Source organism: Numida meleagris, chromosome 14 (assembly GCF_002078875.1).
Source record: "Numida meleagris isolate 19003 breed g44 Domestic line chromosome 14, NumMel1.0, whole genome shotgun sequence".
NCBI lineage: Eukaryota > Metazoa > Chordata > Aves > Galliformes > Numididae > Numida > Numida meleagris.
Window position 1 is genome coordinate 5,045,523 of NC_034422.1, and position 14,661 is coordinate 5,060,183.

General features: G+C 43.2%; 1 protein-coding gene across 1 annotated transcript in view; it reads left to right on the forward strand.

The window, feature by feature from the left end:
* Positions 1-14,661, forward strand: part of CCDC92 (coiled-coil domain containing 92) — a 102,105-nt gene that overhangs the window by 47,484 nt on the left and 39,960 nt on the right. The window contains exons 9-11 of the mRNA XM_021412622.1: positions 43-168; positions 3,344-5,737; positions 7,543-7,606. The gene's annotated coding sequence lies outside the window, so the exon portion shown is untranslated. The remainder of the gene's footprint in view (positions 1-42; positions 169-3,343; positions 5,738-7,542; positions 7,607-14,661) is intronic.

The following is a 14,661-nucleotide window of genomic DNA, read 5'->3' on the forward strand; positions in this document are numbered from 1 at the left end:
AAACGAGTTGATATAGTTTAGTAATACCTGTTTCTCCCCTAGAAAATACTTGGCTCTGGGAAGAGACATGGAGGAAATGTGTGACAGAGAGCAGCGCTCCCTTGGTAAGGGGAACTTACCATGAAGTAGTAGTGATGGACATCCTCATTGTGGCCAATTTTGGTTAAGGTTAGTCTCTACTTGCTTCATATAGCTTTTTTGCTACTGATTTTGTACTCTGCATCTCTGTTTGGAGCATTTGGCTCAGCATTCAGATAATTTCCATAATTAAATTATGGAAATTTTATTTCTGTGTGACTACTAAGAAGGGGTAAGGAAAGAGGTTTCCAAACTCTGGTAGTATTTCAGTATGTGATCTGGAGCAAAACAGGCTGCCTCTCCACACTTCAATTGATCACTCTTGAATAAAGTGGACTCTTAATGCCTACTTGCCCACAGGGACGTTAAAAAATGTAAAAAGTATTTGTAAATTAAAATGCTGGAATGGAAGTCTCTGGTATGTGTAATTGTAGAGTATCATATTAAGTAGGAAGGAAAACTGTCTGGGGAGTTCCTGGTGTACATGAAGCTTAGCTTGTCTAACTTAAATAGATTTAATAAGCTCTGCTAGTATTAAAGAAAGGTTGCATTTAGGCATATTTATTTGAATTTACATAAGCATGTATCAAAGAAAAAAGAATCCAAGCTCTCAGTTTTTTCAGTCTAGTTTTTGATGCTTCATCCCTTTCAGCATATCATAAAGTTCCTTTTCATAGCCTCAGAAGAACACGTGGAACTGAGTGAAAGGAGCTCAGCTTGTTACTCTGTGTGACTGTCTGGAGGCTCAAAGTAGAGCTCTGTCTGTATTTAACTGATTTTTCCATGTTCATGTTGTGTCTGACACTCCAATACTGTTAGAAAGATGAATGGCAAAACCTGACAGAACAGGACGCTTAACTTGGCCTTAGTTCTCAAGATGAAGCAGTGACTTTGATGCAGGCAGAGGAGACTGCCGCTTTGGGAACAGGTGACCATGCAGTGGTTGATGTGATTGAGGAACGATTTTGCACCTTTGAGCTTCATTTAAGCTCTTTATATGAATGAGAGCAAAAAAATGCATGCTATGAACTGAGGGAGCAGGAAGTAAAGTCCATCAGCCCTGCCCTAGTTGTAATTAAACTTCTGGTGAATGGTGCATAGGTAAGACTTGCATGTTGGCCTGCCTGAATTATGGCATGCCCCCGAGAAAGAAAGATATCACTTTCTTTCTCTCAATGGGGGGAGGCCAATAATTCATTCTTCTCTCTTAGTTTCCCACTTGGTAAAATGGGGCTGCTCATCTTGCTCCCCTCTGCTTTTGCTTTATCTGTCCTGACAGCAACTGTTATGCTCCGAGAGTCAACCTTTAACACAGCCAGCTACATCTTGGATGATACAGCCTCATCCTAAAAGCTATGAAGAGCCCTTGGCAATTGCAGTCAGAATCTAAAGGGCAGTCTGTGATCAGAAACAAGAACTTTTTTTGTTAATACAAGCTACAGTCAACCCTGCCAGCTGTTTCCAGACTTTAGCAAGTGTTTCCTACTCAAATGGAGAGAATAGTTGATGGGAACTGGACAAGATACAGCCATTCTATCAAATAGTCCAAAGTTAAAGCCACAGAGAAGTTGAAAAAGATGCTAGATGTCTCCAATGCAGTATGTACCAAACTGCCAGATGTTTAGGATCCCTTAAGTCATCTTACAGGCCTTCTTGAGGCAACAGTACTCTTGAGTATCACGGTTCTCCTGTAAATGCATTAAAGTGAGCTAATTTTAGCTTTGAATTATGAGATTTTCTCCAACAGAAGGTGTCCCTGAGGACACCAGGGTAGATTTTATTTCCAAAACGTTGCCTTTGTATATTTTAAACAGAGCATCTGGATGAAGTTCTAATGGCCAGTTCAGACTGTCTGATTTACAGCAACAGCTGTTCACCTTTGTAGATGGGGAGATTCACAGAGATACCGAACACATTTATGAACCTGATACTCTGTGCCAAGGGGCAGGTTTTTTGCCTCATTTTTGTGCAGGTGTAAATCTAGATAGGCTCCTGTGAAGTCGGTGAAATTGCTCCATGAAAGGCATGGAAACTGGAGTTACAGGAAATAGCAGATCAGTTATTTCTTTCTCCAGCAGACTGAATCTTAGAACCCACAGCAAGTGGAAAGTGATTAGGGTTGAAAAACGTACCAAAGTAGTGATAGGCTGTACCTGCTGAGTGATGGGGAAAAATGTTAATTCTTTCATCAGGAGCAACTTCACATGCCTGTAAGAGATGGCAGTCAGAAAGCCCAAAATTAGGAACTAGAAAAATGAAAGAATAATAACAGGGAAGATATCTTGGATGCCCTATTGTACCTTTGTAGTATTTTAATTCCTGTTTCAAAAGGTAAAACTTCATGCAAGCATTTCTTTAATAGTTGACCATTCTAAATTTAAAAGGGTGTGGGGGAGAACACCTGCTTTCAGACAAGTGTATCAGCACTTTTTTCATCTTTGTAGCTTTTTATTATTTTATTTGCTTTTCTTTTCCCCAAGAAAAAAATAATGCTTCAGATTTCTCCATGACACTTTCTTGTTTGGGTTGAGCAGATACTTTCTGCTCTCAAAATAATAAGTGTTTTGACAGGAATGAAGTAAGTTAAGTGCGTCCAGATCCTATACAAGCTCCAACCCAAACTTATCTTTGGGGACTTGGTTATGCTTTCCTAAGATAAAGTGTTATTGGAGCATTAGAAGCCAAGTGAAGAATCAAGGCCGTATAACTTTATTATTACCAAATCTGCTGTATTTCACACATTCTCACTCTCTTCTCTTTCAGCTACTCGATCCACCTCTATGTTTTCCATAAAATACTCTCAGAGCTGAGCTGTTGATGCCAGCTCTGATCTAAAAAGCTGTGACGATTAAGTGTCCTCCGTACTCCACCAAATGGAATAAATATCATTATTAATTCAGTATGCAATTGACTGGCTTACTACACTAAGCTTAATAGTTAGTATAATGTAATGGAGCCTCATTTCCAGCTACTGGATGCCTTCCCTTAAATTGCCTCTTCAGTCATCAGGCTGCGATAGCTTTGTTTAAAGTATTGTTCCACCTGAAGTACAGAGAGGAAATTCCCCTCTAAAGCTGAGATATGAGAAACTATTTTGCATTCCCAGGTGGAGGCTTCCAGGGCTCCAGACCATGTCAGGAGCACAGGTGTGGGTGTTGTTTTTTGTTTTTTTTTGCCTTGCTGACATCATGTCCTAACTGTGATAACTCAAGCTTGCTCCTGAACATATATGAAGTGTTGTTGCTCATTTGGTTTATGCTGGCAGCACAGTCCTGAGTGGATGAACAAGGACAGAAGGTGCCTGAATGCCACTGACATTAATGTAAACTCCTGGAGGATCTGCTAGAGGTAATGCCGTTGCTTTGGATGAATATTTGTCTGACACAGCAGTAATGTGCAATCAAGACGTGGAGCTAAGTCAGAGACCTGAGATTCTGCCCAAATGAAAACCAAGGGGATGAATTCACCCTGGTACCTTTTAAGCAGGCTGAATACAAAGCAAATTGTTCAGAGCCAGCTACTGCATTTCAAAACCTGCAGTTTTATTCATCTAAAATATTCCAGCATAAGAAAAAGCAATTTAGGACTATTCTCTGCTTTGTCTGGTTTAGATCTTAAACTCCTGAGGATAGGGGCTGCCTTGCAATGCCTGACACTGAGGCCTTAATGTTGATCCAGCCCATTCAGTGCAGAGATAATGAAAAAAGAGCTCTGCCATAGCTTTGTATTGCTCTGTAGGCCTGGGCAACAGGAGGTCATCTTGTGTAAGGTTTCAGAGATTTGGCTGACAAAATACCTGATGATGCGGTTTTTTAGCCAGTGTTACTGCTGGTGAGTTGCTATTAGCAGAGACCTAATCTGAATACAAATATCTGTGGAAACACAGTTTACAGCATCTGGCAAATTTATGCTGGAACTTCCCATGCGATCCAGGGATCGAAGCAGGATGATTTATGTGATCTTTCTAGCCAATCATCGGTATCTTACTGGAAAGGTTTGAAATTCCACCTAAAATCACAGTGTGAAAGGTTTTTAAAAATGCCAGGAAGTTATTTTCAGGGTTGTCCTGGATTTGCACAAAACTGGTAGCACAAAGGCGAGAACAGCTGGAGGCGTAAGTGGGAAGAGAACAGCATCTGAAGGATTCTCAAGGGGATTTTTTCATAAAAAAGGGAGGTGAATGAGATGTTGTTGCCTCAAATATCTGACAAACAGAGGAGTAAGGCATGAAACTAGTAGCTGGCAAGACAGCCAGGTCCAGTGTCTGCTGGCATAAGTGGGGTTCAAACCACTGGGCCTACTGCAGAAAAGGATTTTGCCACTGGTTATCCTGGGATGAGGCTGTGACATGAACTCTCGTGTCAAAACGTGACTGAACTGCTTATCTCTGCTGGACGCCCATGTCTTCGCTGTCAATGCAAATATTGTTCCTAACATGGATCTGCCAGAACTTCGTGCTTTGACAAGGGTATTTTAAATGTCGTAGGCAAGATTCTTCATGCAGAGAAAGAAGATTTGAGAGGTGTGGCCACCAGCAATACCGAAATCCATCAGAATTTCAATTCAGGGCATACCTGGGAAGCGTAAGCATGATGCAGTGTTCTCTGTGCGTGGCTCGTTCCTAGATTGGGCTCTGGAAAAAGCAGCATCCATCATTACTGCCAGCTTTCCACTACAGTCCCTCTTATGTCCCCCTTTCCTGTGCTGTCTGCATTTATAGCCCCAAAATGCAGCCAGGGCCAGAATTGTTCCAGAAGTACAATGTGTTCGTGTATTGCTTTGGATTAGAGATGGTAGAATGGTGCCACATTTTTCCCAAATATTGAGAGTTTTCCAGCTAGTTCTGGCTGGTCGCTCTGCTGAAGTCAAAACATTGGCTGAGACAAATTTGAAGATGTTTTGTGCCATTTCTCAGTGAGTGTGGTTGGTTGTTTATCTTTCGAACATCAGCACTTCCTGCATCAGCACCAGATTTTCTCTAGGAAACATAAAAACGCCTTTTCATTTTGGCCTTTGGGAAACCTTTTGAAGTCTTCCAGCTGAAAAATAGCAAGGTCCCCAGGCTTGAGTATGAGTATTTGTGGACACTTTACAACTGCTGAGGGCTGAGAAGCAAATGAAAGTGCTGGGATCTGTGCTAGGAGGGTGCAACAAGAGATAAACATGCAACAGCATATTGCTTTGAGCCCTCCCCTACTGTTTTCCAGAAGAATCTTCATGGAAAATTGTCTTCTCAGCCACAAGTGTAAAAAAGCACTGCTTTGTGTTGCCTTTACTTTTAGTAACTTTAGTGTCATTGGTTATACATTTGACCCATTTTTAGTGCTCCCCGGTATATATTCTTCCCAAAGGAAAAACAACCTGGAGCATCAGCTATGTCTTTCTTCTCTCTCCAAGAGCAAAGCAAAGACCCAAGGGGCATCCTGCATCCCTGTAAGAAAGCAGCTTTGCCTTCTGAGATCAGCTACCTAACGACACGTCTGTTTTTCCATCTGTTCTGACTGGATCCCATTTCTTTCTGCAGACCTTGCCTGGGGTTGCTGTCCATTTCAGGAGATGCTGTCCTGTCTACTTTGCCTGTTTAAGGCGCCAATATCCAGCTTCTACCTTTGGTTGCTTCCATAGGTGCTTTGAATCCAGCCTGGTGCTCTCTTAAATGGTATGTAGCACAGAATCTGTTTGAAGGTCATGGAGAAGTTTGATCAGCATCAGAACTCAGGTGCCTTTTCCCTTGGTTTAGCACACTTGCCAGTGTACAGCAGCCAAACATGATGTCTCCCTGCACATACACACTCACAGGCCATTAGTAAATTAGACATTTTAGTAAATCTTTCTTTGCTCAGTATTTCAATAATGTCCTTAAAGCTAAGGGAATCTGGCTTTGTATGTGTCCAAAAGGGGATAGTTCAGGCTTGGTCACCCATTCAGCCCTTACCTTTACTCATTGGAGCTGTCTCTTGGCAGACAAGCTAGCTGAGCTGCCCAGTTGCCGCTCCCCAAGTGCCCTTCTCTTGGGCTGGGGGAACTGAGGGGTGCAGAGAGACTGCCTCTTTGAGGGGCCCTGAACTGGAAGGTAACATGAGCAGAGCACACTCTCCCAGCCAGCAGCGCAGTGTTGGGGAGGACTTCTCTCTCTGCAGGGGCTGGTCTGCTCTCTTCATCCAGTCCCTGACATGATCCTATATCCAGGCTCTTTAGAAGAGGAAAAAAAGAAACAAAACTGAAAGCTGCTATTTTTAAACCTTGCCTTTGGCTGTCTTTGCAGCACTCTCCTTTCCTCCCCGCGTTTCAAACAGTGTTCTTTTGAGAACTAGGCACCAGGGCCCTGCGGTTTCCTGGTACTTGGAACATAAAATCTCCTAATTCTTCTCTCACAGCAAGCTTCAGAGGCCAAGGAGTGATTGATATTTTCTATCGCTTCATTAATAGTCACAGCACAGTAGTTTTCTAATCTGTTTTTGCACCGCTTTTTATTTTGAATAATTTGTCTTTGAGATTTTCTCAGCCCTCTGTGTCACACAAAGCAAATGCTGTTTGCTCCCCTCCTGCCATTTAACCGCTGGGTTGGGACCTTCAGGAGCTGCTGAGGCAAAGCTGTCCAAGAGATGGGAAGCTGGGGACCTTCCTCATCGAGCTTCCTCGCATGTGCTTATAGCACAGCTTGGCAAATATACTTGGGATATGTCCCAGAATTTGATAAATTGGGAGTAACTACTACAAGGGGAGTCTCCCCTTATCTCTTTGCTGACTGATAGCAGGACCCATGGTGCAAGTCTTGCAATGCTGTCGCAGAAGATAAAAGATAAGCCATACAACCTGCAGTCTATTCAGGCAAAGGGGAAGAAATGTGAAGGCTGAAGTTATTCAGAGTCTGAGACCTATTTCTGGTGGTAAAGGAGGTGCTCAGGACACAGGGACAAATCAAATCCCTGACGAAAGCAATCCAGGGAAAACCTGGGACATCTGCTGCTGGTCATGCCCTTCCCAGCACGTCCCCAGGAACAAAGCTCTCCAGCATAAAGATAGGAAACTGCAGTGGGATCCATTTGCGAAGAGGCTGGGGCATTATCTCATGAGGTGTAGAAAAAAGCCAAACAAGGGCTAGCTGTTGTGAAGTTGTGAGCCAGCTCATTGCTACCACACTGTTCGAGCTACATCTCCTCATTGCCCTTTGAACACCTGGAACATTTACCTGTAGATGAGCTGTCTTTCTGGGTTAAACAGCTCGCTGTGCTCTGGTGTGTCTGCATTATTCCTGAACGCCCTGTACACTGTTTTTTCATTCAAGCCAACTTGGAAAAAGGCAGACAGGCAGTAGTCTAAACACCCCTAGAGTCTGTATTTGCTTTGTTCTTTATGTGTTCCAGCACGATCTGCTCCCCTGTGATTTAAAACAATGTGTCTTTGTGCTTATCTTCTGGGCTTGGCAAGGTGATTTTTACCTCTTCGTTTTTGTCCCAACAGGAGAAATTGCTGCCTAACTGATCCTTTGTGGACTTCTGACCAAAACCATCCAGTGCAACATATGGTAAGTCATTCAACTTTTTTTAAACTCCAAGCCTCAACTGCAGCTATTTGTGGGTGGAAATTGGCATATCAGTAGTTTCTTTTTGGTTACAAAAATAATGAATTCTGGATTATGTTATTATGACAACTCAGTTTGGGTTTCTCTAGGCTTTCCTTACATTACAATGGCTTTGACTTTACATTTGTTGCTTCTGGTGCCTGCCATAGCAGCTTAGCTGTGCGACATGTTAGCAAGGGAAGAATTTCAGCCATGCTCCCCTTGCTCCAAAATACACAGGGCCTTATTACTTATGCTTAAGAAGGTTTGCACCCTGATGTTACCCATGGCAACAGCTTGTGAGGAGGTAGCTTTGGATCATCCTATGTGTCACTGGATTGTTGGAGCCATTCTTACTCATGTCATCCTCTGAAGAAAAGAGGTGTGAGACAGTAGATAAAGGAGTATAATTCATTTGGGATCACTTTATGTTCTCTTGACTTAGGCCATCCACAGCTGACTGCCTGCAGGAGATAACAGTTGGGATGTATTACAACCTCAGCCAGTGTGAGAGGTACAGCATAGAACGGTGGAGACAAAATGGAGTGAAATTGTGCTGGCAATCTCTGTGCTAGTGCAGACAGGAAAACTGGTATTGCTACACCAGCAGATTCATATCAGTGCAGTGACACAGCTTTCAGACCCAGCCTGTGGCACTGCTGTGTGATAGGTTGTTGCACCACCACTTAGGGCACTGCGTGCTGTACTTTCAGCACAGGTTTAGGATGTAAAACATTTCATATTTGTTTGAATCATGTAAATTTTCTCTGTGTATCTATTTCTGGAATCATGAGAACATTTGCTGCATGCTGCAGAGGTTACACGGAAGCTGAGTATACCCTCTGGAAGGTGAAATGGTGTCTGTGCCTGAAAGATAGAGCCACCTTCTTCCCTCTTAAGAGCTTTCAGGCCACTTTTGGAAGGAGATTTCTGGTTTTGCACTCCCATTGACGAATGAGGTCTCCAGGCTTTTGGGTTGTTCGTGCAGCACCTCCTGCTAGCACTGAATGCACCATGTACATTATGCAAATGTTTTTTATTACTTCCAGATATAAGCTCTTCTTGTGTTTCCTTTGTGGTTAATGCAGCCCATCTGTAGTTAAAAAAAAATACTAATGTTCGACTCTTCCTCTTGGTATTTTGTGTAGTGCTGCACTTGGGTTAACACTATAAATGCGTTCCTCTTGCTTTCCACCTGCTTTCCCCCAAAGTTTGGAGCTGTGGAGTTTATTAGTTGTTCCAGGACGCACCTACTGTCTCAAGGATTTTTATTTTGGCTGTGAGAGGAAGGAGTGAATACAAGGGGCTTCAGGAGAATGAGAAAGATGGAGTAGAGCAGTCCTTACTACTAGCAGCAGGGTGGCTTGGAGCTCTCTGGACTTCAAGGGCCACCTGCTGCAAGGAGACACAAGGAATTCTGGATCAACTGAAGTGAGGAATGCTCAGTTCCAAGGAAGCCTGCTGTGTTATACTGCACTAAAACGCATCCAAGTGTCTGTACAACAGTCATCTCTCCAAATTCTTCCTTGCAGCAGCCAAGGAAGAGGGAGGTGTTCAAATGCAGCTGTTCTGCCTGACAGTTTTCCTGGTTTTGACACAGCCTTTTGCAAGAATAACTGTGAGGAATGGATTGTTCTTTAACCTAGGCTTATACAATAAGGAGCTATAAGGAACAACTGTAGTTCCTTACGCTGCAATTTCACCTTGCAATGGACTGGAGAGCTGAGAGCAAGCCTAGCAGCCCAGAGAACGGATGGCAGGCTAGAAGCAAGAATGATGGACCCTTGCTCCTACACCAGCTTTCAAACTTTCTTTCCAGTGCAGTGTTCTGGGGGCGCCTCTTTGAAATATGATGGCAAAAGCCACATGGCTCAAAGTGTGCAACCCAAACACTGGTAGAGAGGATGTCCTGTGCCTTCGTTCCTTAGTGGTGCTGAACTGGGTTAAGCACAACATGATTCTATGGTAGTTCATGCACATGGCTTCTTGTGTTCATTCTAGAGTCGCAGCAAAGGAAATGTGTGGGGCTTTTCGCTTTGGAGGAGTAGAAGTTTGCATCAGTAAGGATTAAAGCCAGCAGAGTTTAAGGATGGAGAGGATTAATTCCTCGTTATGTGGCATTTATTGTTGGTATATGTAGAGTTGCCACTGCAGGAAATGAATGGTATTGTTTCAGTTGTTGTCACTGTTATCCTAATTCTCACAAATGACTCTTGGTCTTGCAGTTGGCAAGGGCTAAGAATAGGGAACAGAACGGGGAAACCTGAACTGAAAAAGTGCAGACACTGAGTATCTGCAGCAAAAACATGTGTCCCATAGCAAACCATGAGAGAGAGAGTCTGGAGACTGCTTCTGCTGAAATCAATGCCTGAATGCATGAAATCAATGTGTTTCTTGCAGGCACCACTTTGGCCCTGGATGCTGATACAGGCCATATTTTGGCATCATTCATAGCAAAGAATGGTTGATTTGGAGATCCTTCAGGTTTTTGCATATCAAAACACAGCCAAGATATTTTAGAGAAACTTTTTTCTCCTTGAGTAAGAGAAATAATTTGTCTAGAGGTTTGAAAAACATAGTAATCAGTCGTGGTGCTTACGTATTGTCTTCAGTAAGTTCATCAGTAAAAAAAATTCCCCTGCCACACATTTTTTTTAAAGGTTCATAATATGCCAGGACAGCATTTAGCCTAGTATATTGAACCTACTAACAACAAACATGAGCTGTCTCTTAAAAGCAGAATGTGGAATTATCAGAGACAAAACAAGACTCGGACATTGGCAAGGAAGAGCACTCCATGCCTGACTGAGCTAACGTTTCCTAATTGCAACCAGAGAGCTGACTCTGTGTAACAGTTTAAAGGCTTTACGTTTTTTTTTCCAAATCCTATTAGTTTGCCCCTATGAAAAACTATTTCCCTCGTTGTTTGTTCTTCGGGGTAATTAAGTTACCAAATAGCAGCCTTCAAAATTTCACTTCCTTATTTTCTTTCTTTTTTCTTTTTTTTTTCACCTGCCACTATTTCAGTTTTGTAGCCACTCTGCTTTGGAGCTATTCCAGCAGAGGCGGTCATGACTCTGCAATGCTCAGAGTTAGGTTAGCAAAGGAAGATTAACCTGGCAGGGAGCTGCCTTTAACCCGTGGCCTACGTCCTTCTCTCTTGGCCCCCAGGGTTTAACTCCCACACCCAAGGCAATGCGTACTCGAGTCCAGACTGTTCTGCACTTGGGACTAAACCTTTCCCTCTAACTTTCACATTCCTGCATTTCTGAGCTCTGCCTAGCAGCAGAATTAGAATGAGCAAAATACCACAGGAAAGATGATGCTGAAAGAAGTATTTATTAACTGTCTTACCAGATGCAGAGTGGTATAAAGCATACCCACTGCAGATATATCTAAGCACATTTAACAGGAGGTCATGAATCTGCAGTTTCAGCAGAGCTTCTCTGACTACGTGCTCAAGAGACATGCCCTTCCTTAAGCATATCCTATCTCTAATGTAGGAGTTATCCTACTGAAATCAGTATTTTTCCCTTCCAATTGCCCTAACTGAAATTCAAAAAGGTGTTAAGAATCTAAGAGCTTAAGTTTTCAAAGAGGATTAATAGTCTGAAAAGTTTCAAGCTGGAGGGGAAGCCTGAACCCTTAGAGACCGAGTACATCCTACCTGAAAGTTTGCTCTTTCTCGCGGTGCGTGGGGCTGGTTCTGGCAAGCTGCTGGTCACTCACACACACAGTAGTGAGGTCTCCAGCCCAAAGCCAGGCACTCTTTGAAGTCTTTGGCAATTTGCCTAATAACAGAGACGGGCAGTTCATCAGGCCTTGATTTCAAAAGGCAGAATAAACATCATGCCCTGTTCAAGAATATGTCAAGTCCCACTGGTCAGTATGCGTGCTTATCTTTGATGATGTGCTTTCAAAGGATCTTGGAAAAGAACCAAAAAGGACAGCTTTGAAAATTCACTCGTACAGAATAATTGTGTTTATCTTGTCAGTTCTCACTGTATCATCTTAAAGAATAATGAATAAGCAGCTGAAATTCTTACGGTAACCTTTCACTATTCAGTACCAGGGGGTGAGGGGACATGTGCCTCCACAGACATCAGGTACGTCTTGATGGTGGTGGGAGTACTTTGTTTTGTTTTTAAGCTTGACGGTAGCAGGGGGGGATGAAGTTAAAATGCAGTCATTCTAAGTCAGATGGTAAGGCCTAGAAAAACAGATGTGGGGTGTGTGCCATGAGCCAAGATCAACTCCACAAAACTTAACAGATTAGTTCTACAAAAACTGGAAGGGGGAAAAAATGAGCCAGTCAATGGTGTGATGAATGGGAGCAAGGAAATAGCTCAGAACCGTCAAGCAACAGAATCTGCAGCACAAAAATGTTAACTTTCTGGTGCCGTTATTTTGCTGCGGGTAGGAAATTCTTTTAATGCTATTTGAAAAATATTTAAATGCCATCTTCCTCTGACATAAGGGCTGCCCTGTGGGTGCTGCTCTGCATCCTGTGACACCTCCTCAAAAATCAGGGCCAGCCGAGGAGCTAAGAGCTGTTTCCCCAGAGTAGGTATAGATTTTGAGACATTTTAAGTGCGTTCACCAAATGCTCACCATCTTCTGAAAGTGAACCAGCTTAGTGCATTGATTTGAAGTCCTTTGATGGCTGGTTTCATCATGGTCTTGTTCTGCTGAGCTCAGGAGAGCTATCTGGAATAGAGTTTTTATAACACCTATTCTAAGGATCCAATATTCTCTATTGTATGCCTCCACTGTGTCTGGGAGTCAGCATAAATGGAGCACAACTGTAATAAGCTTCCTTCCTCACTGACACAAAACACAGTGGGATTGGCGTAAGGCAGCTTCTCATGTTCAGTACACCCCAGAACCTGTCTTATTCATGTTTTTTTGAGTCCTAAAGCTGTGCCCTGTTGGAGAGGGAGACCTACTTCTGTCCCCAGTGTCTCGTATGGTTCTCATCATATAGCCACTGTGCACACAGAGGCCTTGTTGAGAACATCATGTGTGCCAGTCTTTTCCTGCATGCTGTATTTTGAGGGCTTTGGTTTTTGGCTGTGGATCAGCAGTGTTCCCATGCCACAGGGCTCTTCTCAGCATGCAAAAGGTCATGCTCTGTCCTTTTCTCTGGCTTCTGCTTCAGGTTTCCTCCTGTGCTCTGGGACACTACACCAACTTCAAGCCCTAGCCAGCCAAGCTGCCCATATCCAAGCAAGCACTGCTTCTCCTGGCATTTTCTTGTTACTATCAGTGTGAATCTGGCCACATTCTAGAACCACTTCCCACAGCAAATTATCCATCATTGGACATCTCCTTCTTCAGACTAGCCAGGTCCATTGCTTTCAAAACCTCATGCTACAACACAATCTCCTTCCAGAGGACTCTTTCAGCTGTTGCTGAACAGCATCCAGGAATATCACACGGTCCCTCAAAGAAGAAAATGTGAGTTCTCTATGAAAGTGACCAATGGCAACTTAAGCTGCTGCATTAAAAGTCTTTGTGTTTTGCATCCAGACCTTTGGTTGTCATTGTTGACACTGACAGAAACCCTCCACTGCTGCTTGTGAGGAGAAGCCCCTGTCTGAGCACCACATGTTCCTGGAATCTACACAGGTCTTGCAAATGTCATTTCTGTTTATCTCCCTAACACATCCACTGGAAGCTCACAGCCATTTTTCAAGGCTTCCCACAACCTAAACCAAGCCAAAGGTTCACTGGCCAACAATTGTCAATAAGGAGCCTCTACTTAAACTCTGCTGTCCTTAGATGAATTGACAGCCCATTCCCTCCAAGGGAAGACAACATCCTTGCTCTTAAAATGAGATGCCTGTTGTTTGGTCTACCATTTTTGAAGATTTTCAGAGAAGCAATAGAAGATGTTGTATTCTCCTATTCCTTTCATGTTTCTTTTTCATTAGTAGTAACCACCAAAGAAGTAACCACCAAAACTGAAGCAAATTCCTAGCCAGGGGAAACCTACCTCCAGGTGTCTATCTGTTGTTCTTTCCCTTTGGACACTGATGCTTTTCTGAGAAGGGTTGGCTGCAGCAGGCCTGTTATCTTTGTGTAGGGACTCCCAAGAGCCACTGTGGCCTGAGCTTGTTCTAATTTCTTCAGAGGATGGAGATGCTGAAGAGGAAATTTACAGACACCATGGAGACAGATCACTTAGCCTCAGACATAAGTGCAATCTTGGTTGCTGCATCTTCTTCTGCTAGTTTGGAGGAAGAGAGATCCCTGTGAATCATTTAAGGAAATAGCTCCCAGGGCTCCAGGCTGGAGGCTTAGAACGAGTCTTACTTGCTCTCTGTGAGCTTTTACCCCATAGGGAGCAGTAGCTAAACTTTGCAACCTAGAAATCCTTTGGGCTTTGTTGTAGTCTGTAAAACAGGCCTTTAATTGTTGGTCTCCAGACATTAAGTAGTGTTCATGAGGTCCTAACCTCCAGTTTTCAGGATTAGATTTCTTTTCCACACCAGAAAACCATCAGCTCCAAACTATGGGAAGCTCATTTGCCATGCTTGTGCTGTGGGCTTATTTTCCTCCACAGTAGCATCCAGCATCTGGCTGAAAAGCATGGCAGATGAGGCTCAGCAGGCTCAGTAAAACCTCTCTGTCCCTCACCAGAACGCAAGACAAAAGAACTGCATCTCTAATGAATGGCTCAGACTCGTATCTCCCTCTGAGGAGAACCATTACAAAAATATTTCCCAGATATTTGGCTGGGCATCTCATAAAACTATCCAGTTTCATGATGCTAATTTTTCCATTGTCTAGACAGTTGCAAATCCAGACAGCACTATCACTATGAACTTACTGCACACACACATACACACAAAAGCCCATTTTTCTGCCCATGGTATTTACAGGTATGCTGTTACTCATGGGATGCCAAATGGTAAAATTTGAATTTGCTCCAAAGTGCCTGTATAAGCCTCTTGGGGATCTCAGTCCCACAGCAGAGCTGGCATTTGATTCAAGCAGCGCTGAGCTATGAAAATGCT